We start from the raw sequence: 26,381 nt of genomic DNA, 5'->3' as shown, positions 1-26,381 counted from the left end.
CCTTAAACCTAGCACTTGCACATTGCTGGCTGCACTACCACTGCTTGTTTGCTTTATTATAAATATATTTATTATTATTTATCTGTTTCTCCTTTGCTTCGCACTTTCCACTTCTCCCCCTTTCCAAGCACTTGCGTGTTCTCAATGTCACTGGGCCTTCTAAGATCGCTGTTCTCCCCTGTTCCCCTCCCCTGCCTTGTCGAGCTCTGAAACACTTGTGTATGAGCGCGATAGAAATAAAATATCAATATCAATATCAATACAGTAAGGGCCTATTGTGAAGCAGCAGCTCCGTTTTGTACATATGGGAGAGGCACATGATGTAATAACATGTATATGAACAGTGTAGTTTTAAGGTTGTTCTTAAGAATATGTGTATTTTTTGTGTAAAGGCAACACATATTATTCGTGGGGAAACACCGCATAGATACTTGTTGCTGAGATACATCCTTTCCCGGAAGAAGGCCGAATTTATATAAAGTTGGGAAGGCCTTGTTAATTCCATGCCTGAATTTGGCCGAAAACGCAGAGTGTCAACATATTTCTTGTTTTGTCGAGATGGAATGAGAAGTCATATGAGGAGGGGTTTCATAGAGCAAAAAGTTGAAGGTGGTCCAAGAGAAAAGGTTGTAAATAGAGTCATTATTGTGAATAACGTCTGGTCAGATAACAATATGAAAAGAAGTGGTTAAGTCACACCAATCTGTGTCATGAAATATTCCATTGAAGTGCGTACTCTGGTTGGATTACACATTCTGTCATTTACTAACCCCCACAATTTTAAAAATCAAGTTTTTAATGTGTTTGGTGAAAAATATTGAAATTAAAATATCTCTGTACATGATGGAAGGTCTTAACATTTTGTGAATTGAACAAGTATTAAGAATTAATGGGTTAATTGCCCCAATGTGATATATACAAGGAGTCTCCCTATTAAAGATAGCTTCCTTAACTTTTTTATTTTGATAATTGATTGTTTCGGATGTAAGAGCGACAATTCAGAAACGTTCTTATTGTGATTTACTTTCATTTGTGTTATTGGACATTTATTGTGTGTTCATGGTAACAGACAATGCAACGTTTCACTCCAGATGCCCATTCATTTCTCCTGGGACATTTAAACTCCCTCCGTTTGAACATGTACACATGCCTAAAATAGAGTTTTAACTTGTGGTCAAGTCAGCAAGGGAAATAGCAAAAACAAGCATTGTCCAAATCCATATTTGGAAAATCATTTATTTCTCATTCATTTATAAATTAATATGTAGTTTAGTTTAAAAAAAATCATTGTATAATCATCATATGTTTTTACATGCATGTATATAAAAGGCACTGTTTTAAATAAGTATTCTGGAAGGAATTAACAAAGGTTTCACTTGCTGTTGAAAATGAAAGACGCTGTTTGCATTGGAACATTTCTGACACACTAGGCATTTTTACAATTTAGATACAGTCCCTTGATTTATAAGGGATAAGGAGATTATTGATTCAAATACAATGCTACTCTGCAGTTCACCAGCATTTCTTGCTTGTGGATTCCAAAAACTATATTTTGTTTTAGTTCAGCAAATGCACTGTTTTTCCTAAATGTAGAGAATTCCCTTTTTAACTGGGGCTTTGAATATATATATAGATAGAACCATACAATGTGATACTTTTGCTGATATGTGGAATACTCTGCACCATTTGTCGAGTGCTGTCTCTCATGGAAGCAAATAATACCTGCATACCAGAGGTGCATCATTGTCATGATATTTGGTGAAAAATATCATATATGAAATGATGTATTATTTCACTGCACATTCACTTTAAATTGAGGCAGCAGCCATGTCTCATATTAGGTGCTATCCATTACATAAGGCAACATCCATCTGCTTGCATTAAGGGCACAATATTTCTCCTTACAGTGGAATGATATGTGCCACAGTTAAAAGAAGCAGTGCGATTATTTAACCATGGTTTGGTTAAATACTTTTGGGTTCCTTTTATTTTCAATATCAATACAAGGAAGTAAAATGCTAACAACAGGGTAGCAGTAGGGTGCGCAATTAAACATGGCAGCACATGATCTACAAGCAAGACGGAGGAAACAGGGGGAGCAGATAGCCCATTTTCATATTAGGTGGGGAGTTCATACAGTGTGGGCCTAGTGTTAAGGATGAGACTTTACTTCAAGAACAGGGTCTTGCGCTACATGCTGAAATGTAGATGTGAGGGGCTGATTCTGGTGTTAATGGGGAGAAGGTTCTGGGGTCTAGGGGTGCAGACAGAGAAGGCATATCTTCTGGTTCTTTCTTTCTTGTGAAAACCAAAAAAACTGATGGGTGGAAGGTTTTGAATGAATCTGGACCACTGGCATTACTCTGGCAAACTTCCACACCACCATTTTTTAGCCCATATGCAACATTGTAAAACGGGTCCAGCCATATGCAAATCAGTCAGGTGCTGCCACCAGTGGGAGCAGCCCTTCCCGAAACTGCTAGGCCAGGTCCCCTCTGCATGGAAAAACAAACAACTCCAGACATGTTTTGGCCTTGTTCCGACACCAGGGTAGGACTGCACATGTACTTGCTTCTGGCAGATCATAGATCTCTGGAGATGCTGACATTCTCAGTGAATTAGCTTGGGGACTTGAGGGTGATAGTCTTGTAAATAATGCAGCAGGATTTAAAGGTGATACATGCTTACAGTGGGAGCCAGTATTGTTCGTTGAGGGACGGGTGATGAAGTGAAATTTGCAGTGTACTTTGATGAGTCATGCTGTAGCATGACATATACATCTCACAGTGCAAGGGTGGTTGTGAGAAGGCCTTACCTGAGTCAATTACCTCTATCCTGGTGGGAAAGGACTAAGACTTTGACATCTGATCTGGAGTTGTTTGCTGGGATGCAGGGCTTTATATTCCACAGGAGGGAAAGTTGGTAGCAAGCCTTGTGTATCCTACTTACTATGTTCAATAGTTACATCTTGGTGCATGGAGAAGCAGCAAATTGGCAATTGTGTATTCTGCAAAGGCACAATAATTAAAGAAGATGGTCCTGCTTCTCACAGAGCTACTGGGGAGGTGCCTCAAAGCTTACTGCAGACAGTAGGGTAACTATTTGGGTTCTGTTGTGAAATGCATTCCCCATTTCAAATTTATAAATTAATCTTTACAGCACCATCAGCTGTTAAGGAAATTACATTCAGAAATAGCTACTTTCTCTAAGATGATTTGTACGAAAATAGCAAGGGAAAACCTAATGGGCTTCCACTTTAAGTCAACTAGTTCTTTTGATCAAACTCTCACAATGCACTTTTTCCTCATTGGTCCAGCAGGCACATAATTCATGAGCGAACTAGTACTAGTGAGTGAATGAAGAAAATGGAAAGACATGTTTGAAATTCGACTCCAGACTGTACATCTGTCAAAAATGGCTCCTTCTTCAACAGTTCTATTGGCTCCATGAACATTTTCCTTCTGATTTTCATTGAAGTGTTATAACTGTTGCATCAGCTGTAGGCACGCTGCAATATCCCACCTTTGATTAACAGTAAAGGTTAAAAAAATAAGCAGTTATGAATCGTTTCACAAACCTATTAATCAATTTCAAACTTCCTCCCATCACTCTCCCCCTTGCTCCACACATGTTTCTAATATGAAATGTAAAATGCTCCTTTATTTGCTTACTTTTCTCATATAGGAATTGCTTGTCATTCAACAGTCCGCATCTCCACCCTAATGCAAAGGATTGCAGTCATTTGAGATATCATAGTGAATGTTATTCGCACGTTCTGCCTCATTTAAAACATGTTTTAAATTACACCATCTCTTAGTAGTGTGTGCATTTCAGCAATAGTTTGTGCTCTGTTGTTCATATGTCATATTAAAGTAATGTATTTACTCAAAATAAATAAGAAGTAATTACAAGATAAGTAGTACATGCTGTAAATATATGATTCTTAACATTTGAAATCTCCACATAAAATACTCGATTTCGTCTTCTTGAATGGTGTCTTAGTGCACTCATAAGTGGACATGTTTTACAGCTCGGACATTGACTCTCTCATTTATATTTCCAACCATTCTCCTCTCCATCTCCTTTACCTCCCTGGCAATCACTCATCTGACAGGAGGCATTAAATGAAAATGGTTTGCTAATCCCACAGCAGCACATTCTTAGCCTGATGTTTGCTATGCATATATTTACTTACAACCGAGATGCATGCAAATGCCATGCTTCTACAGACAGAAACGAATATTACTCAAATATAGGCTTATTAATACAACCTCCAGATGTTATAATACAACATAAATAGATACGACAGCACATTTTCAGAGTTCACAAATCCACCTGCTATCATACCACATTTCAAATACTGGAATGTGTATCAAATAGAAACTGTCAACATAGGCAAATTCTAATCTATTTTCCTAATATCATCCACATTTCGCTGTCCAAGGATCCATGTGCGCAGGATGCGCACACAGCCCCCATGGCAAAAACAATGAGCTATAGAAAATGCCCTACATCCCTCTGGAACATACAAATACCATTCACAACTCAAACTCACATTAATACCAACCAACCACAGCACCAACAGACACTGCGGATTCAGTATGACATCCAACCAAGGGGCATGATTTACAAACATATTTCGGTGCTGAGATGCAAGGGCACTTGGTCCTTGCTGGTCTCTGTCTGCAGGCCTTAACTTCCAAGTCCCTAGTTCATGAAGGTTATTTGCCAGTGAGTGTCATGCTTATACCAGATACTTATGTTGGCAATGGATGGACTGAGCCAACAAACAAATGAGGGACTCCAAGCGGAAATATATGCACAGTCGTGCTTGGGAGAAACAATTATATATATAAAGCAACTAGGAGACCGAGGTATAGGAACTTGTTTAGGTGAACAGGCAAGACTAGACCATAAATAGCACAGGTGGTCAAGAATACAAATGAATCGGTACAGACCACATCACAAAATAGGAGACGAAAAAATTCAATTCACATCCCAAATTTAATACAACATTTTCTTTTATTGAATAAAGTATCTCATAAGAATTGTAAAAACTCCTAATGTTTCATGTAACATTGAAGTAATAAAATGTAATCCATGAAAGAAATTAATTCATGGATGTCCAGAGAATCGCTCGGAACAATGTGCAACACAACCAGACCCATACAATTCATCAATCACTTCATTCATACTAAAACTCATACACATCTAAAATTCATACCTCAAATACAATAGTGAAACACACCAAAAAATACATTAACACAAAAGGACTAATTGCACAAGATATAGTAACACCATATTCAAATTCCAGTCAGTGGCAAGTACTGAATTACTAGAGGGAATGTCCTGGAATTAGAAACGTTCAAGAGTCATATTATTTGACAATTTGGGCCATACCAAGAGTGGACCACTTAGATAACTGACACGTTTCTTTCCATATTCACAGTTATATTAATTATGTGGAAATTCATCAGGGTGACAGAAGTCCTCAATGATTGATGGTGCTGGGGATTTGTAAACCTCCATAAGCCAGTCTTGTCCTGGCACCTAAACAAGAAAAGAACAGACATTACTGATCTCTAATAAAATAAATTTGTGGCAATGGATGGACTTACCTTTGTGGGTGGAGGGATTGAGGTCAGTCGTTCGCCCACCCGATTGTGGTCAGTGATTTTTTAGTGCTGTGTCTTATATAGCCCATCACTGCAAATTGTTTAACATCTTCACTTCCGTTTCACCGGTGGACATGTGAAAACGAAATATAAATGCTTAAGGGATAAAATGTAATTCCTATTCTGGCTATATCAAAGTTGTCAGGAGTCTGAAAGAACCTATATCGGCACTGTATACTTGCCTATATCTACGTTCTACAAGAGAGAACACGCACATGAGAAAATAGAGCAGGTCGGCCTGGTTTGCATGTGCATGCCTTTCTGAATCATTGATGTGCTTGCAATATTGCAGGCTTAACCCTTGCCTGACCACTTCCTGCATGTTGTGTTCCTACAGAACCACAACAGTACATATGCACAAGTACAGGCATCTTAGTGCAGGTATTTCTTGTGTGAATCTGAGCTCAGACTGCCACATATGCAGATGTGAAAATCACAATTGGAAAGGGTACATGTGTTTTTGACCCAATGTATGAATATTCCAAAAACAAGAATATAACACGTGTAGCCGTCTGAAAAGAACAAAGGTTAACAACCATTTCAAAACACACATAAGTAGGTGGGTCATACAATGGTATAGACCAATCTCCTCTAACAACAGAACAGCTATCGGCCAGAAATAGAGCATTGCTCATTGCATTGGTTGACAACAACCCGAATACAAGATAATCTGTATACCTAAAGAATGCAGCAGCAAACCATGCCTGATGGACACACATGGTCCCCCAAACAGTTCATGAATCATGTTATGACACCACCATCATGTCACCAAATTTGCTTTCATACACAAACATGCAATCACCCTGTGATGCTATCTGAAGAACACAAATAGTGTCACAGTATGGCACTCTATTGGCAAAAAGCACTTACAAATTCCCAATTCTAAGATCTTGGGCCTCATTACGACCCTGGCGATCCCGTAATGAAGGGTGCTGGTACGGGACCAGCACCCTTCATTACGGGACGCCCTATTACGAGGTTCCCTTTGCGGCACTCGGTAAGGATGCCTGGTGGGAGAAAATCTAGGCAGATTGTGCAGAGTGTAAGGAGCACATTTCACAATACTGGTGAGAGGGATAAAAGAGTGGCGGAGAAGGTCCTGGAGAATGCTAGAACTCTAACTTATTTTGCTGAGATCAGGGATACAATAAGAGTTTTAGCTCAATGATGATTGAGGCACAGACACATTTTGTTAACATGAAAAAGATGAATCCTAGCAGTGACAGCAGCGACAGTGATGGAGTGATTGTGTTCGAGTTTGTTGTCAAAGATGACCCCTTGTTTGCAAGCCCTGGATGAAGAAGAGAGGTGTTAAGAAGCTTGGGAGGTTAGAATTGGAAAGGGGAAAGATTGTTTCTGTTTTCGGGGTGTTGAGCAATAGGCAGCATATTTGCCACCTGTAGACAGATGGCCGAGAGGCAGTTTATGGTGCATTATGAGAAATTTGGGGTAGGAAGGAGAAGATGATGTGGGCATCCTTGTCAAAGAGGTGGCAATAGAACCTTGCAGATGAATGAGTTTTTCCAGGGAGGAGGTCCAACAGGTGTAGAGGAGTGGACCCAGGACCAAGCCTTATGGCACTCCAAGGGTTGGAGAGGAGTTCTTAGAATGTTTGAGGTTTGATAAAGAGTTATCAGAAAGATGGGCTATGACTCAATTGAATGCAGTATCCTTGAAGCGATGAGGGAACATATTTTGGAGGAGGGGCAGATGGTCCACTGTATTAAAAGCTTTCCCAGCTATTCAGATAAATAAATCAACCATCGATCTCCCTATATTTCACTGGAGTAAACCTCACTTTCCCAGTCTCTTCAAAACAAATAAAGGCTCCATACTTTCTTTCACCTCAGCTCCTCACATGACCATTTCACATTCTTTGTTCCCCAAATCACATTGCACTCACATGTCTTGCAAAGCTGGCAACTGTTAAGCCCACTTGGTCTTTCATGGACCCCCTGGCACGTTAAACAATTCAAAAGAAGGCTCCTATTAACTTCACCCACATCTCATTTCTCTAAAATCTCTCTATGGACTGGCATCTTCCAAGCATGCTGCAAGATGTTGAAATGTATTCACATACTAAAGGATCAATGCATGTCCCTCACAATCTAGCTTCCTACCAGTAGTGCTCACTTCTGCCCTATCACAAGTGTATTCAATTGCATGATCAGCTATCTTGAGAAACACTCTTAATGCGTATGTCATGTAAATGGATAAATGTCATGTACATGGTCTGCCTTGCATGAACAAAATAGGTTGAGATCATCTGTTAAAATGAATGGGATGTCACCTGGTAACATTTCAAGTAGTAAGTACTCACAGTGTGACCTTGTGGCATGCACTGCCTTGGTCTTTAGAACGGGGCCACGTTATCAGCAACTCCTCCTTCATGTGGCACCATCACCTCAGGTCACCCCCTGCTTTAGTATCTTCTTGGATTGAGGACCTGCATTCTCTGTAGTGCTCCCACACAGGTACATAGCAAACTGGGTTGTGAAGAATCACTCTGTTGTGGATTTTCTTGTGGCATTGTAACATTCTAAGCTGTAGACACCGGTGACAATACATTATAAGGATTTTGATTAACTTGGTTTGCTGTGATTTGAATGAGACGTGGCTGTTATGTAACACATTGCATATTAGTTACCTCAACAGCCATTGTGTTATGATTGCTATAGACTATGGTCAAACCAAATGTGCTGGCCAAAGGATAGTTACACAAATCTACAATATGCATTCATTGAGCCAAATGTGGTTAGAAGTGTTTCAGGAAGGTTGTTACATCACATTACACATTACATTCGCTAATGTGTTTCAACAAACTTCAATTGCTGTATCAAACCATTTACTGCTCTTTGAGGACTTGGAGGGATGTTTAAGATCTATTATTGACTTAACTGGTTTATCTTTTCTTTATTTTGTATGAGAAGGTTGCATTTTTTTAAATTTCTTCTCATAGTTTGTAGATACGCATGTTTTTTTTTTATATTTTAGATATGATATTTACCATATATGCAATGTAATATGTGTTCTATTTAACGATAGCATGGTTACCTAAAAGTGCTGCAGGTCATCGTGGTGGGGGAGTGGCAAAACGTGAAAGATTCGTATGCGATGATTTAATTAGAAGGGAGAACGTGCATTTACCCTCTGATGGGTGTGATAAAAAGATAGTGTTGCATTGCAGAGGCTTCCATTCGTCTGTGTGTTCCGCTCCAGTTCACTCACGTTTCAGGCCAAGAACGAGGAGCTGATGTCAAACAGAAAAGAGAAGGTTAATCTGCTCTGGCGAGCCAGTTATGCACCGAGGATACTGTTGTTTATTTCAAGCTTATGCATTGGGAAATGCCAGCCAGAGCAAGGCGTAGGTAAATAGGGTAGAATGAAAAAGTTCACCCATCGCTGCCCCTTGCACTTGGTCTGGGCGCAAAGTGAAAACATGCTGCCCTTTTGCTGCAGTTGTTACTTTTATTTCAGCGGACATATCTGTAGCTCCTACAACTCTACTAGAGACCCATCCAGTGGCTGCCTTTTATTTGAAATAATGCTGCTATCAGTGCATTTCCGCTTTAGATTTTAGAGCATTGTTGACTTAAGTCGTGCGGGTGTGTTGGCTGGGCATTGCAATGCAAACAAAGAACAGGAGAGCTCAAGATTGTTAAAAGGCAATTGCACAGGACAGTCCTTGCGTTCACTTCTTGTGCTATTCTCGAAACATGCTTTTCATCACGAGCACATGTGCTCAGCTGCAAAAGTTAGAGGACGGGTTTTGCTTGTTTTAAATCCATCTTTAATGGTTGGTAATGTCAGCTAGAAACATGTCATAATTAGGATTGCTATTGTGCAAAACATGCTCCTAAGCAGCAGTTTTCAATGTTCTTATATCAGTTTTTATTTCTAAACATGGAGACATAGCAAAAGGATAAAACCAGAAACGCATTGAATGGAGTTGTATTAAAATATATAATACCAAAGAACCCATATTATTCAGGCAAAAGACAGCCTGCTTTTTTAATCCAATACGTAGGAAATGGAGACCAATGGAAGATCATATAACGAAACTGGGTGATAGAAATAATGTGTTGGCCTTTCTTGAGAGGCAACGGCATAACACGCCTCACTGAGTTTAGGGATCATTCAGAGGTCTTGTTTAGTTTCATTGAACAACCTGATCTAAGGTCTTTGAGAGCTCTTATAATAGCAAAAGACACATACCGCCCGATTCATGGAAAAGTGTGCAGAAAACCCGCAACTCCCACGAGCAATGAACGTCACAGAGGTTTTTCTGTTTGCTCCATGTATTCATGGAATTGTCCGTGCAAAGTAACTGATATGCAAGTCACAGCCAGAACGCCCCCCGACACGACCCGGTGCAAATCAAAAACAGCAAGAAACAGCCACCTTTGTATGCTCCCTGGGTACAAATACATGCCCCGTCAAAATGGTTTGTGGGGTGCCCTGCAACCAGGCCTGTATCTCGGGGACTCTGTGTGGGGTCCCCCGTGACTGTTACTGACACCCTGACAGCATGCATACAATTTATTTTAAATTGGGTAAAACTCAGAAAATCTGCATGCAAACCACTGTAAACCGTTCCTGCACCATAACTGCGTACAGGCCTGGACTGACCCACCGGGACACCGGGAGTTTCCCCGGTGGGCCTGGGCACACAGGGCCTCTTTTCTTGGGGGAATGCCATGGACGTCATTTAGGGGTCGCCAAAGGTCGCGGCAGCTGCAGCCACCTCCGCGACTACTAGAGACTCCCTTGCGACCCCTGATTTTTGGGTGTAAACAATTTTTTTCTAAACATAAAAAAAATCACATTTTTTTTGTTAAACAGAAGCTCCTGTGGAGCTTCGCAGCGCCCACAGTGCGGGGGACACCAGCAACTTCAAGCTCACCCCTCACTCAGGCTTCTTCATTTGCAGGGCCAGTCTGACACTGGGCCTCATTACGACCCTGGCGCTAAGGGGTCTGCGCCAGCGTTAGCTGCGCGGACCCCTTACCGTCAACTACGAGTTCCCGGAGCGCCATGGTCATTTTTCCGCCCGCTTTTTGCGGGCGGAAAAATCCATGGCGCTCTTGGACCTTGGTGTTAATTACGCCACCGTATTTTACGGTGGCGTAATTAACTCCTTCCCCACTCCCATTGAGCCCTATGGGGCCGAAATGGGAATGGGGAAGGGTAAATGGGTCAATGGGGACTTACCGCCCCGCCGACCTCGGAATGGGGCGGTAAGTGCGCCATCCGCCATGGCGTAAAGGGACTTTGCGCCATGGCCGGAAAGTCCGTCGATGGCGGAAAAAATCCGCCAGGGTCGTAATGAGGGCCACTGACATGTGCACAGAAGCTGCTAAATCGGCCCGGGCTGGCGCCTCAGCGGTGAAGTGAAAGAGCAACAATAAGCCATGGGGAAAGTTATCTCGTATTTCAATTGTAGAGTTAACTTCTCCGTGGCTTTATTGGTGGCGCCTCTCATGCCAGATGCTTGGAGGGGTCACAGGGTCAGCGTTCCAGGTGCCATAAAGGCGTGCAGCCAGAGCCGTTTGCAATTGTAAATGGTTTGTGTGATGAAGGGAGAGGTTTCAGTCAGTCTGTGTATTTTGAGGTTGGCTGTAATGGATTCACAGTGCAGTGCTCGTGTTCGTTCTCGTGTGCGGGTCACAGTTGAGAAAGTAAGTGATGCCGGACAGATTTAATATAGAAGTAATAGAAGCAAACCATGGCTTATCGTGACTGTTGTGGAGAAGGATTGTAGTGTGAGATATGTTTACATTTGTAATTAACTGTCAATCCGAGCTTCTGGAGCACATTCTCCACCACAGGGCTTATAAAAAATATGGAGTGCCTTGAATATGGAGAGTTAGCGCTTGTGTTTGCAGACAGCAAAATGTTGCAAAAGTCACTGGATTCAGCAACTGCTTTTTTTTGCTCTTGCACTTTTTCATCCTTGTTTATTTTTTGTTGCTGTTAAATATGTTGCCATTTTCCGAGCATGTCCTATTTACGAGTATGCAAAGCAAAATCATATGCACATTTCAGCTATTCTTTCAAACCTGCCAACTGTGGGTAGCTTTTAAAGGATTTAAAAAAAATCCCCCAAAAAAAACATTTTTAAATATTTTAATACAACTGCTCGCTGTCGCCGCAGCCAGGCATGTGCATGAGGTTGGTACATTTTTGAAGGGCCGACCCAAGCTTTCATCCTACAAAGTTGAATGAACCATGTAGTTCAGTTAATAATACATGTATTTGCAAATATCCCAGATTATATTTGATTACAAAAGTTTTTTAGGCCATCTATGCTGTTTTCTGCTTTTTTCATTTCACAAGTTAATTGAGACCAATGGAAAGATCCTCCTGCGTTTTCTGATTATTGCAACTATAAAATCAACACATCTGAATCAGGCCCAAGCACTCATTCCCAGACGGAAATGTTGCGCTGTTTTGTGAATGTAAAGTTTCCAACGCAGCAGCAATTTCCTTTTATTCAGCCCAGTAATGCCATTACAGTAATAGCATGCAGCTGACTCCGATAGCATTTTACAAGGTCTTACATCGCACGTGCTTTACCATTTCAAGTGATCCCATATAGCTGTGGTGCAACACACTCACTTCTACACCTCAAGAATGTTTTCATGTTTTTTAAGCTGGCAGAGCAGTCTAATGCCTACCTGCCCATGGTTTCCAAAGTGTAGTTTGAAAGACCTCAATTCTGCCACGGTGGCAGGAATGATTTCATTTTCTGAAAATGCAGACATCATATAGCCAGGCAAATAAACATTGCAGTGGCTTCTACCAGGCATATTTTATGAAGTGGTATGATGAAGCAAGCATGATAAGTGTTCTTATTGGTCTTGACTGGCTTACGTTGGAACCAGTTCGGACATGTTTTCTTCTTGTGACATGTCACCTTTAATGTCCAAACCAACTGGAGTATGTTCTTACATAGGAGTACTGGCATGTTTGCGGAGCCAGCTTTGTGCCTGGTGCCAGTAATGATACTATAAAACACATCTTAAAGCGAACATAAGCATGTTCTTATATATGAATACTAGCATATGTTGATGGAACCAGCATGGAAATGTATGGGCACAGCCAGCATGAAAATATCTTTATACTGTACCGGCATATATTGCAAGAACCGGCATGACAATGCATTGGGAAATGCGCTTGTACACCTTTGGTGACTTGCATCTATTGTACTTTTTTCATGAGTTTCCCTGCTCCCTACAAAACTGTTTGCATGCCAGGGGAAAGATTGGAAGAGTAGAGAGGGCAGGAGACTGCTCATTCTCACAGCAGTCCTTAAGTGCGTGCTTTTAGACTTAAAGGAGAGAGTGAACTGCTTGTAACATTGAAGATGCACTAGAATAGTCTCATTAGAATGGGTAAAGAAGTTAGATGCCACCCACACAAATAGGTTTGCCTCTCCCCAACATCTCTGAAGTTAGCACCACTCCCAACATTTCAAGGGTTAGCTCCCCCACCCCAAATTTAGGTGTCGTTGTGCCTCTAAGGCTGTTCAAGCATAAGCGAGAAACGAGTTTGAGATTTCATAGCACGTGAGTGACTGACTGGTGTGAGCAATGAATGTAAAGGGAAATACATATTGGAAGATAGCATATTGTGCCGGTGGAGGAATGGGAGGATAGGGCAGGGACCAAAGACTGATATGTTAAGATCTGGTAATTGGAGGACAGGCGTCTGCGACAGTAGCAGAAATTGTATTGCTCCGGGCGATCACTCTTTGTCTGAGGCCCTGTGTTTCTGATGTGTTCAAAAATGCTGCCACTTCCTGTTTTGTCAAGGGGTGAAAGGTCATGTGCTATCACTTCCGGTGATGTCACTTGGGGGGGGGGGATCAAATGATGCCACTTCCTGTGATGTCATCAGAGGTCAAGGGTCATGTGATGTCACTTCAGCTACCCCTGGAATTTTGATGAAATGACGTCCCAGACTGCTGCGGGTTTGAGCTCTCCTATCATCAGGCCGTCTCATGGAGAATCACGCTGCAAGTGGCAGCTCTTGGTGCCTGCAGCAGGTGGGTGTGTGTCTCTGTTTCTCTTTACCTCAGTTAATCTTGTAATGCGTTTCATGCACTGCCTTCTTGCTAATTAATTGCAATCATGTAATTCTCTCTTTCCTGCTTCTGGGTCTCTTGTCTGGCACTCTTCTTTTCCTTTATGCGTGTATCTCCCTCTCTCTGTTTGCTCCTTCCTCTCCCTTAGTTTCTCTGTTATAGACCTCCATATATCTGTCTGAATGGCTGTATGCATCTGATTCGTCTATTTCCTTCACTAGTTCAGTATCTGCACCAGTGTCTTTATCCAGTTAATTCCAAACATGTTAGGTCACTGTTACAGTCAGTGTTTTAGCAAAAGACCGTTTCTCACTATTTTCAGGGTATGACTACTCGCTGTAATGTCCAGTTCAATACGAGTGAACATTTAACAAACGTTAGAATAGACGATGCTGCATGCATTTGAAAGTCACCAAAATGATTGTTTATTTGTAAGGCATGTACTCTTCCAATCTTCAAAATACATTTGGTGATCAGCAACAGCATTTTTTAAATCAGGTTTGTCCTCTCTAAATATCATATTCCATGGGCCTCATTACGACCCTGGCGGAAGACCATGGTGCTATTAGCACCATGGTCAATGCCGGTAAGTAACCGACTCCGCCATGGAGAAAGGGGGAATTACCACCCCATTACAAGGTTGGCGGGGCGGTAATTCGCCCTTTCTCTATGGCCCTTCCCCATTCCCATTTTTGCCCCATAGGGCTCAATGGGAATGGGGAAGGCGCTAAGTACGGTGCCACAAATTGCGGCACCGTAATTAGCACCAAGGTCCCTTTGCGGGTCCCTACTTTAACGGCTGGTCTACACCAGCCTTTAAGGTCGGGTCCCGCAAAGGGACCTCGTAATTAGGGGCTAATAGGTTAACAGCGCCCCAGCCTTTTACGGCGCCGTTAACCCATTAGCGCCTGGGTCGTAATGAGGCCCCATGTTTTCTACGCCTATACTTGTAATCGGAATAACGAAACTACAGGTTCCAGAAAGCACAGCGTTTTACTGTGGGTGAAAGATCAGGAGTTGCTCAAGGTGGCATGTTGCGATGTAAGCTACATTTTAGCAGGTCTTCTATTAGGGTACAATGCATACACTTTTGGAGTCCTAATGACTTCCTCAAACATTCAAGCGTAAGCATCTGAATACTTGCACCACCATTCTGAAATAAGTATTGAAAAGACTGTAGTTCCAAAAGATTCCAAAACAGGGTCAGATGTGCTCTCAATGAATGCTAAATATGGCATACCGAAATAGCTAATTCAGACCTTCAGCATGCAGAGGCAGATGAAACGCTTAGAAGCATGAAGAATGTGTCATAAAGCACAATATGAAATTGAAATATTATTGAGCTATACATGTAAACAAATATGTAAAGATATTTATGAATACGTAGGTATTTACACATTTTGTAGGTATTTTAAATTTAAATATTTGTTGGTATTTTAATAATTTTCTAAATGATAAAATGGCGATAAAATGGCGCTGTCTGTTTTGTAGTTTTGCGAGGATGCTGATATTCTTTGAAATGAGTTAAATTTTTTTATTTATTTTAAATTAATGTATAACTGGATTTAAACTTTAAACGAGCACGATCAAATCCCAAGGACATGTCATCATGCACGATCATATACCAAGAACATGTCATCACAGCTCTTTCATTATCCAGCAATCCAGTAGGTGTTTTCCAAAAGGAAAAAGTGAGGAAGTAGCAGTGCAATGCCAGTGTGCGGTGAATGCTTGAAGGAACGAGCAGATCTGGATGAACACAGCACACTTGAGGTCCATGTAGGATCTGGCAACTCATTCTACTTTTAGACCACAGAGGTTGGCCTATTGTCATTCAGAGGGTGTAAAAACAATATACATAAAATGCTTGATCGCGAAACACTCATTTTAATTCTTCCCTGAAATGTATGATGCAAATGGCTCTCACAATGTGTCAGGATTAATTGGCATGAATTCCTCTTTCAGACATGTCTTCTGACTTGGATGTATTGTTCTGCACTCAATAACTAGTAAGCAGTAAGAGCCCAAGATGTGCCCTGCCTTGTATAGGTTTCAGCGTTTATACGTTGCGAATCATTGCCCACTACCAGTGGTGGACTGGCCTACAGGGAACTCCGGAGATCTTCTGGTGGGCCCCTTTTGAGTAGGATGAATACAGAATTTCTTACAAATCCTTCAGTTCATGTTAATGTGGGGCCACTTTGAAAAAAAATTCCAGGGCCACTTTTGGTTCCCAGTCCAGCCCTGACTGCGTACAAGCACCCCAAAGTTAAAAGTGACTGCAGCGGTCTATTGTTTTGTGGCACATCATAACAAAGCTAACAATCTCAGCAAGGTGTATGAATGCTATCAATGAATGTGGCTCATCCCCCCACCTAGCGTAAAGACTCTTGAAGTTAGATGAACCATGCTGCAGGGCTCTGATGTAAACAGTCATATTTATTGTAACCGATAAATAGGGAAACATGGAAAACAGCATAGCGTGCTGGTAGGGAATGACAGCAGCCCGCCCAAATATGAAAATGTGAATGACAAAGAATTAGCATTTTGAAGCAATTAATTTCCTAAGAGTGATTCATTGACACCATTGCCACTTCTCATTCAGGTATAAAAGATAATGCTTCTCCATTGACTATCCTTCTCTTCTCACTAAGTCTGGTAGGAAGAATTTCAAAAAGGATATCTTGGCCTCTAACTCTAGTCTTCCTATCGACGACACCTACTCCAATGCTTCCTCCAGACAGACCCTCACCCATAACCTCTTTGTCGTTCCTTTGCCAGATCTATGGACTCCTCATATGATCTCTGTGCTCTTTTCTATCTCTTCCTCTCCAATTAATGGTGGCACTCGCTGGGAAGTTGTCATGGCTTCTTTCGACTCCTCTAAAGTCATCATTGATGTCTACCTAAATGGGACTGTCATGGTCCAAGGCCCTTAGGCCAATCTCCTCCTATTTAATAGGTGCTTCCCTTGCCTCATCAATTTCCTCTCATCTTCTGCAGTCCCCTCCTCTCCCCCCTTAGCTACCTTGCCCTCTCTCTCCTCCTCCTCTGCCCCTCCTAGGGATCTTTCTCCTCCGCCGGACATTCCTCTGATCTCTACCCCTCCCCGGAAGGTCTTTAAGGCTGGCAACCTTCTTCATATTCCCACACTCAACACTAGCTCTGCTGGCAAACGCTCCTCTGACATCTGCAACCTCCTTGAAGAACTAGACCTTGATGTCCTTGGTCTTACTGAGACATGGTTCATGGCCAGCTCTGTCACAAGCTTTGATACTCTCCTCCCTGATGGCAACTAGATCCTCTTCACACCCAGACCCTCCTAGTCTGGTGGTGCGGTAGCCCTGACCTTTCCTGAGTGGATCCCTGCCTCTATCATTCCCACTCAGACCTACTCCTCCTTTCAATGCCTTGTCTGTAGGCTTTCTCTCCCGCCTACGCATTCTCTTACTGTGGCTACCATCTACCGGCCTCCTGGTCAAATCACCTTATTTCTCTCTGAGGTGGGTGGACCTTTCCTCCTCCCTCCTAGCCTCTACCACTCCACTCCTCCTCGTGGGTGACCTCAATATACATTTAGACTCTCCTTGTTCCTCCTCTGTAGTTGTCCGTGACCTCTGCGACTCCCTCACCCTGTCCATCCTCCCCTCAGGCCTGACTCCATTTGCAGGGCACATACTCGACGTCTTGATCTCCTCTGACCTCCCCCTCTCCATCCCTCTGACCACTCCTCTCTCCTGGAGCGATCACTCCCTCCTGTCCTCTCATCTCTCCCTCTCTTCACCCCAAGCCAAGCCTACCCCAACACTGCCACCTACCTTCTCGGACATCCGGCCCATGTAGCGTTTGTCAGTTGAGGCTTTTGCCGCCACTTTCTCTCACCCCCCCTCCACCTCCTGGCTGTTTCACATCCTGACACAGCCCTGTCTCTGCTCTACTCTTCAATATCGTATACTCTTGATGCTCTAGCCCCTGTCATGAGGATCCGTTTGAAGTCCAAATCCAAGTGCAATTCCTGGTATGACTCTGGCCTAGGTACACTTAAACATAAGTGTAGGGCGGCTGAGAGGAAATGGAGGGCTTCTTGTTCATCCTCTGACAAACTGGCCTGTAGCGTGCTACAAAGGCAATACAGACTCTCTGTCCTCACAGAGAAGAGAGTCTGCGTTCAAGCTCATTTCTTTGCGGCATCGAACAACTCGGCCGAACTCTTTAAAATCTGCAAGGAGCTGGCCAACCCTGCTGCAGTCTCTGCCCATCTGGTTGCCTCCCAGGCTCTTTGCAATGCCCTTGCCTCTCACTTCATTTAAAAAAAACCAGGACATCTTGTCCACCCTTTCCACCCCCACCCCTCGTCTCCCATCTCCCTCTGTGCTTGCTGGCCCTCTTTTAGCCACCACCACCATCCTTCTCGTCTTTTCCTCTTTTCTCCCCTGACAAGGTCGCTAGACAAGTCCGATCTATGAAAGCCTAGTCAAAACAGATTCATACCTATTCCTCTTAAACCATCAAGGACCACATTGACACCCTCACTCAGACCTTTGCTGATTTTTGCAACCACTCCTTTGCTTCAGGATCCTTCCTCTCCTCTCTGAAGCACTCCATGTGCATCCTCTTCTCAAGAAACCCACAGCTGATCCTTCTTGTCCAGCTAACTATCTCCCTATTTCCATCATTCCCTTTCTGGGCAAACTCCTGGAAAAGTTGGCCATCTCTCAGCTTAACCTTCATTCCAATTCTGTTTGCTGTCTCCATGACCACAAGTCTGGCTTCAGAGCTGCCAGAAGCACATAAACTGCTCTCCTGAGCATCCGTGAAGATCTGCTCTCCAACTTTGACTCTAACATTCCCTCTGTCCTCATTATCCTTGATCTCTCTTCTGCCTTTGACATGGTCAACCATACCATTCTGCTCAACCATCTCAGTGAAAACCTGGGTATCACTGAATAGGCTCTGGCCTGGCTGACCTCTTTCCTCTCTGATCAACCATCCCAGGTCCAACTTCGGTCCTTCCTATCATTCATCTTATCTTCCTCTCTACCTGTGATGTTTCCCAGGGGTCTAACTGCTCGCCCTGGCTTTTCAACCAATATCTCGCAACTCTCGCCCACTTAATTACCATTTTCTCCTGAAATTTTCAGTGCTACGCTGACGACACTCAACTCATTTTCAGGCTGCCCTCGGCCACATCCTAATCCTCTCTCATCTCTGATTGCCTAAGTGCCATTCAAGATTGGTGGGCCGCCAATGATCTTAGTCTGAATGCCAGCAAGACGGAGATCTTTCTCATCAGCACACCTTCACCATCCTTTCCTCTCACTGTCTGGCCAGCTTCCTTTGGCCCTCCTCCTACCCCCACCTGCGAGGCTAAGAACCTCAGAGTCATCTTTGACTCCACCCTTTCCTTCTCCTCCCACATCTCTGAGGTCTCTAAAAAATCAAACTTCCTACTGCACCTCCTCAGAGGAACTTTGCCTTTCCTCTCCTTCCCCCAGAAGCTCATGGTATCCCAAGCTCTGGTTCTCTCTAGGTTGGACTATTGTAACAACCTCTTTCTAAATCTACCTGCCTCTACTCTCCGCCCTCTCCAACTAATCCAGAACACAACTGTGAGAATTGTCCTTGGCCTCAAGCCCAGGGATCGTATATCTCCAACTCTGACATCTCTCCATTGGCTTCCAATGGATGCAAGGATTAAATTCAAAATCCTCTGCATTGTCCACAAATCTTTCTGGGGCCTGGGGCCAAAATACCTTCAGCTATCCCAAAACAAATACCTCCCCTCTCGAGCTCTTCGCTCCTTGACCTCTAACTCCCTCAGGGTCAGTAGTTTTTCAATGAAATGAGCTGGGGTTAGATCTCTGTCTTCGGCTGGGGCCTCCCTCTGGAAGAGCCTCCCTGCCACTCTAAAACCTGAGGAGAGCCATCTCTGGTTCTGGAAGCACCTCATGACCTTCCTCTTTTCTTCTGCCTTCACTCCCCCTCTCCCCTGCTGATCTGTTCTCTCTTGGCACCGTGCACCTGGCAACCATTTGTCCTCCAACTCCGGGTACCTGCTCACCCTGCCACCCTCCCGCACTGCCTCCGGGCCACCCCTTGCACTGGGGTCTGTATCTGTACCCATACAGCCCCCCTTTTTCTTCCTGCACTTATCAGACCTACCCTGTCTGCTGCCTTAAACCTAGCACTTGCAAATTGCTGGCTGCATTACCACTGCTTGTTTGCCTTTATTATAAATATATTTATTATTGTTTATCTGTTTCTCCTTTGCTTCGCATTTTCCACTTCTCCCCCTTTCCAAGCACTTATGCATTCTCAATGTCACTGGGCCTTCTAAGATCGCTGTTCTCCCCTGTTCCCCTCCCCTGCCTTGTCGAGCTCTGAAACACTTGTGTATGAGCACGATAGAAAAAAAATATCAATATCAATATCAATACAATAAGGGCATTTTGTGAAACAGCAGCTTTGTTTTGTACATATGGGAGAGGCACATAATGTAATAACATGTATATGAACAGTGGAGTTTTAAGGTTGTACTTAAGAATATGCGTTTTTTTTGTGTAAAGGCAACAAATATTATACGCGGGGACATACCGCATATATACTGGTTGCTGAGATACATCCTTTCCCAGATGAAGGCCGTTTTTATATAAAGTTAGGAAGGCCTTGTTAATTCCATGCCTGGATTTGTCCGAAAACGCAGAGTGTCAACATATTTCTTGTTTTGTGGAGATGGCATGAGAAGTCATATGAGGAGGGGTTTCTTAGAGCAAAAAGTTGAAGGATGTCCAAGAGAAAATTTTGTAAATTGGGTCATGATTGTGAATAACATCTGGTCAGATAACAGTATGAAAAGAAGTGGTTAAGTCGCACCAATCTGTGTCATGAAATATTGCATTGAAATGCGTACTCTGATTGGAATACACACTCTGTGGGTCATTACGAGGTAGGTGGTAAGGGATTACCGGCACCGGTAAGGGCACCGGTGCCGGTAATCCCTTACCACCCTATTCCGAGGTCCCTTAGCGGGTCCCTTCCCTAACGCCTGGTTTTACCAGGTGTTATGGAAGGGACCCGTTAAGGGACCTGAGAGCTAATAATGGGCCAGCTAAAAGCAGGCCCATTATTAGCTCCATCCCCATTCCCATTGAGCCCTATGGGGGCTCAAATGGGAATGGGGAATGGTTCCTGGAATGAGGATTTACCGGGTCCTCCAAGGTCGGAATGACCCGGTAAGTTCCCATTCCGGGAACACGGACCCGGAATGCGGTAAGGGGGTAACCATGGCGCTAATAGCGCCATGGCTACCTCCAACCTCGTAATGACCCCCTCTGTCATTTACTAACCCCCACAATTTTACAAATCGACTTTTTTAATGTGTTTGGTGAAAAACAGTTGAAATTACAATATCTCTGTACATGATGGAAGGTCTTAACATTTTGTCAATTGAACAAGTATGAACAATTAATGGGTCAATTGCCCCACTGTGATATGCACATGTAGTCTCCCTATTAAGGATAGCCTCCTTACCTTTGTTATTTTGATAATTGATTGTTTAGGATGTAAGAGCGACAATTCAGAAACTTTCTTATTGTGATTTACTTTCATTTGTTTTATTGAATATTTATTGTGTGTTCATGGTAACAGACAATGGCGCTCATTACGACCCTGGCGGTAAGTACCGGTCATTACTGGCATGGCGCAATTATCGTGTCCGTGCTGGCAATAGACCACTAAAAGCGGCCTATTACGAGTTCGCGGGCACAAGCTTTGCGCCATGCCGGTAATGAAATCACCGCCATGCCGCTAAAGGCCAAAAAATCCCACTTACCGGCATCGTATGCAGTGCAAATAGCACCTCCAGCATCCTAGCTATCGGCATTAGTGGTCACCGCTAATAGCGGTAACCGCAAATAGCGGGAACTGCTATTAGCGGTGACCGTAAATAGGCGGATCCGGAAGTAGCGTGAACACACAGGAATGGGAAAGAGCACGGCAGCCATCTTTAAAAACACAATCCATTGCCATACACCACAACCAGGAGACATCTGACCCCCAGAACTCCCACAAACCTCAACCACCACCTGTCTGACATCAGGATGCCAAATGTTGTGAAGAAAAATGGAGATCGGCTGCGCCAGGAGCGCTTCTCAAGAGAGGAGCTGACCATGTTGGCTGAAACCCTTCAGGAGCATGCAGACGTTGTGTTTGCAACAGAGATGACACGACCAGCGCTGCTGCGGAAAAAGCAGATCTGGGCAATGGTCCCCCAGAGGGTCAGTGCTGTCGGCACAACACCCTGCACCCCAAAGCAATGCCACAAGCGATGGGACGACCTACGTCTCCATGTGAGGAGCATACTGGCGGCAAACAGGAATCTTGGGATGGCGACAGGTGGAGGTGCTGAGTGGCCCCTAAAACTCCAGCCATGGGAGGAGATATGTGCCTCCACTATAGGCACAGAGTCCATAGAGGGAGTTGGGCACATGGAGAGAGGAGCTTGGTCATCAGCCGATGCAGGTAGGTGTCTCAAATCTAACTATACCAATAACACCACGATGATGTCCAGATGAATGGGAAGTGCAATGATGCAAATCAGGGTCTACCAGACACATAAGCACAAGACTGCCTACAGGCAGTGCAGAGCATCACCCTGTCCACATGCATAATGCACCCCATATCTGTTGCTACCCACATGCCTCCATGCATCACCCACCCAAGAGTGAGACAACCTGTATGTCACTCCCTCCAATGTGACTCATCCACCGATCCATATCAATGCAGCCACCACAATGCATGCTCAATGCCCGTAGACCCATCACTAACCCTTCCCCTCCTTTGGTCCCCCACAGGCACACAATCAGACAGCGCCGATGACGACACCGGTGCCACCCAAGCTAAGAAGGCCAGGGCCGAAGAGGGACAACACCAGCCCTCCACTTCAAGGGGCATAAGGAAACCCCTACGACATAAAATGGCCAAGAGCACATCACAGGCCACAGCACCAATGTGTTCCAAGTCCACAACTTTGGCACCAACAACAGCCAGCATCAGCCAAGTGTCAGCGGCCGAAGGAACTGCATGGGCTGCAGGCAGCACCATTGGGGAAACAGCTGCCACAGCAGCAATCTCGGATGACGAGGAAGGGGATGTGCTGTATGTTGATACTCCTCCCTCTGCCCCCCTGCATTCCCCCCACCTGTCCCCATGCAGCCTGCCCGACACCAGCATACACGGGCTATCTCTGGCAAACTTGTAGCCGGCAACTCCCAGCCCAACCACACCTGTGCAGGAGAAACACCGTATTTTGGCCACCCCTCAACCATCCACCCGAACCCCAAACACCCAAGAGGGGATTCAGGACATTATAAGGCACCAGCACCAGCTCACTGGCCTCTTGACACAGCACATTACACAATGTGGTAGTGAAAGGGAGGACATGTGTGAATGTGCTGCTTCCCTGAGGTCAGCAATTGAGTCCAGCTCAAAGGACATATGCGCAGAACTGGCCGCAGTGCGGCACGTACTGTCCGAGATGGTGCAAGCAATGCGGGACATGCGTCCATCCGAGCAACCGAGTAAATCCTCGGCTGCCAGTTCCACCAGGACCAGCTCCGTGCGCAGGTCGGGCAGGAACCTGCGGCGATCAGACAGGGGTGCACCTGGTGCTGGAAGAGGGGGGATGCCAGTAGGCACAGCCTTGTATGCTGGTGCCACGTGGTCCACTGGTGCACAGTACTGCACACCTTGTGTAGGGAAGTTGAGGGGGCAGGGGGAGTGGGTGTGTTGGGGAGTTGAGGGGGAGGTGGGAGTGGGTGTGTTGGGGAGTAGAGGGGGGAGGGGGAGTGGGTGTGTTGGGGAGTAGAGGGGGGAGGGGGGACTGGGTGTGTTGGGGAGTAGAGGGGGGAGTGGGTGTGTAGGGTGGAGGGCCTGTTCACTTAGTTTTGCTTATTCAATACACTTTTTGGTTAATCAGAATTCACATGTGTGGACATTGCTTATTGCGTACGTGTGCTTAATTGGTTAACAGTCGACAGTGTCCATGTCTCGGACACACCCTGTGCCCCGAGTGCCATCTCCATGTAACCCCCCCGTCCATGTCTGCTAGAAACATTGGTTGATCAGAGTCTGACACATGGCACATCCCTCCTGTGCATCGTTACGTCACTGAGATGCTGCCCCATCCCCAACCTCCTCATCCTCATTGTCAGGTGATTGCAGTTCAGCGTCAGGGGGCAGGGACACATTCCGTCTGATGCACATATTGTGTAGCATGACACATTCCATGATGATCTTGCCCACCTCCTGATGCCCGTACAGGAGTGCCCCACCAGACCTGCTGAGGCAGTGAAAACGTGCCTTCAAAAGGCCAAATGTCTGCTCAATCACCACACGGGTACGTGTATGAGCACAATTGTAGTCCTCTTCGTGCCTGTTCTGCGGGTTCCGGACTGTGGTAAGGAGCCACCTCTTCAAGAGATAGCCTGCATCATCTGCATGTGGCCAACGATGTATGTGTAAGTTACCACATCATATTTGACCTCACTGAGTGACAACATGGCATGCATGTATTTCTTATTTTCAAGCCCATTTCCATGCATGGATGGAGACACACAATGTGACTGCTATGTGTGTATTCCTCTTATGGACTGGTTTGCATGCCATATACTAGTGGGCGCAGGGGGGTCAAGTTCCTTGTGAGTGCCCATGCACTGTGTTAGTCCACAGTGGTTGTTTCTGTGATGTTGCAGATGTCTGGTGATTTGTATGCTTTCATCCTGGCACCGTTGATGTCAGCCTCATGATGATCTCACTACGCACAACACAAGGTGTCATTCAATTCAGTTGGGTCTCTGTGTCAGTGCAGTGGTGTATTGATGTTTTTGACCCTCATGTGACTCCTTTGTACGCAGTAATGGGGGACTGTCCTTTCAGTTGATGGTGTTTGGTGCTGTGTATTGGCCATAGTTTTTGCTTGTAGCTGCATTTTGATGAGGGGGATGCAATCTGATTTCGTGCAGTGCACATACCGATGGCTGTGGAATGGTTGTGACACTGCTTCATTTACATGGTAGGGCTGCTTACATCTTGCATTATGTGTTCATGTGTCAGGTCAAGTCTGGGCTGCTTTGAGGCATGAGCATGCTCCATGACCTCTGGCACTCGCAGCCAGGTGAAGTATACATGTATACGTCAATCACCTACCCACACCACATTACCATGGGCATGACATGCAACTCGCCGATAAGCCAGGATCTCTGCCCTGCATGTTGCTCCATGTTGCGTGGTACCGTCGAGTTCCGCAGGATCATTGAATCATGGATAGATCCGGGGAATCGCCACAACAATGTGTGCTGATCCTGTTTGAGTCACATACCATTTGCACATTGATTGAGCGGTATATCTTACGGTTGCTGTACGCTACCTCCATAGCATGTGGGACCACCAATTGCACATAGGTGCAGTCGATGGCACCAATGCAACTAGGTATGCCAGCCAGTGAATGGGACCCTACTTTGGTGTTTGAGATATCCTGGGCAGACCGTGGTAAGGAAATGTGGTCATCTGTGTGCTTGAGGAGGGCATCAAGCACTTGGTTCAGCGAACATGACAATAATGGTTGTGAAATGCCATGCAAGTGCCCCACTATGTGCTGGTAGGTGCCTGTGGCCAGGAAGTGGAGCACAGCAACTACCTTCAGTAGGGGTGAGATGGCGGTGCTTGTTTCATTCAGGCTGACAATGTCGTCATGTATCATGTCCCCAAGGTGGTGATGGTGTCCCAGTCCAGACGGTATAGGGTGTGGATCTGCTCAGCGGTTAGGTTGAATGGACTGGCTCTGATGCGTGGGATTGGGGACTGCCTGCGTGGTGCCACTGGCTGTGCTGGTAGGGCATACTGGCCCTGCCTTGCCCTCCTTCTCCTCCTGCGCTTCCTCTGTGCTGCCTGTTGTTGTTGTTCTTGTTGGTGTTGTTGTAGCACTTCCACTGTAATCAGGTCCTCCAGCCCCAGCATTGCTAGTAGTATTGGGATCATTGTGGAGTGTGACTGGGTGTGGGAAGGGGTGGAGTGTGCTCCTTTTGTGCTTGCCCAGTCTGTATAGCCTCCACCTGTGCTGATTGTGTGCACCTGTGGCAGTTGGGAACACTGCACATGGCCGTTTACGGTTGGTCCGCGATGGCGGTATTAGCACCATGGCGGTAAGGTACTTCACAATGGCGTTAATTGCATGTCCGCCCGACTCGTGATGTTCCCCACTTTGCAGCATGATGGTATTTACAGCATGGGAGGTCGTGTGCCCGCGCCCTTGGCGCTTTTAGCGGCACCGTTAATTACGGTGCCGTTAATAGCGCATTGTGAAGTCATAATCGGCCGAGCGGTAAACAATGCCGGTAATCCTTTACCAGCATCGTTTGTCAGTTACCGCCAGGGTCATAATGATGGCCAATACATTGTTTCACTCCAGATGCCCAGTCATTTCTCCTGGGACATTTAAACTCCCTCCGTTTGAACATGTACACAGGCCTAAAATCGATTTTTAACTTGTGGTCAAGTCAGCAAGGGAAATAGCAAAAACAAGCATTGTCCAAATCCATATTTGGAAAATCATTGATTTCTCA

General features: G+C 44.8%; 1 protein-coding gene across 2 annotated transcripts in view; it reads left to right on the top strand.

The window, feature by feature from the left end:
• Positions 1-26,381, top strand: part of NAALADL2 (N-acetylated alpha-linked acidic dipeptidase like 2) — a 4,115,865-nt gene that overhangs the window by 63,029 nt on the left and 4,026,455 nt on the right. The gene's annotated exons all lie outside the window — the stretch shown is intronic.

This window comes from Ambystoma mexicanum, chromosome 10 (assembly GCF_040938575.1).
Source record: "Ambystoma mexicanum isolate Mex_15411 chromosome 10, UKY_AmexF1_1, whole genome shotgun sequence".
NCBI lineage: Eukaryota > Metazoa > Chordata > Amphibia > Caudata > Ambystomatidae > Ambystoma > Ambystoma mexicanum.
Note: the sequence above shows the minus strand (reverse complement) of the source record. Positions and strands in the feature narration are given on the sequence as shown.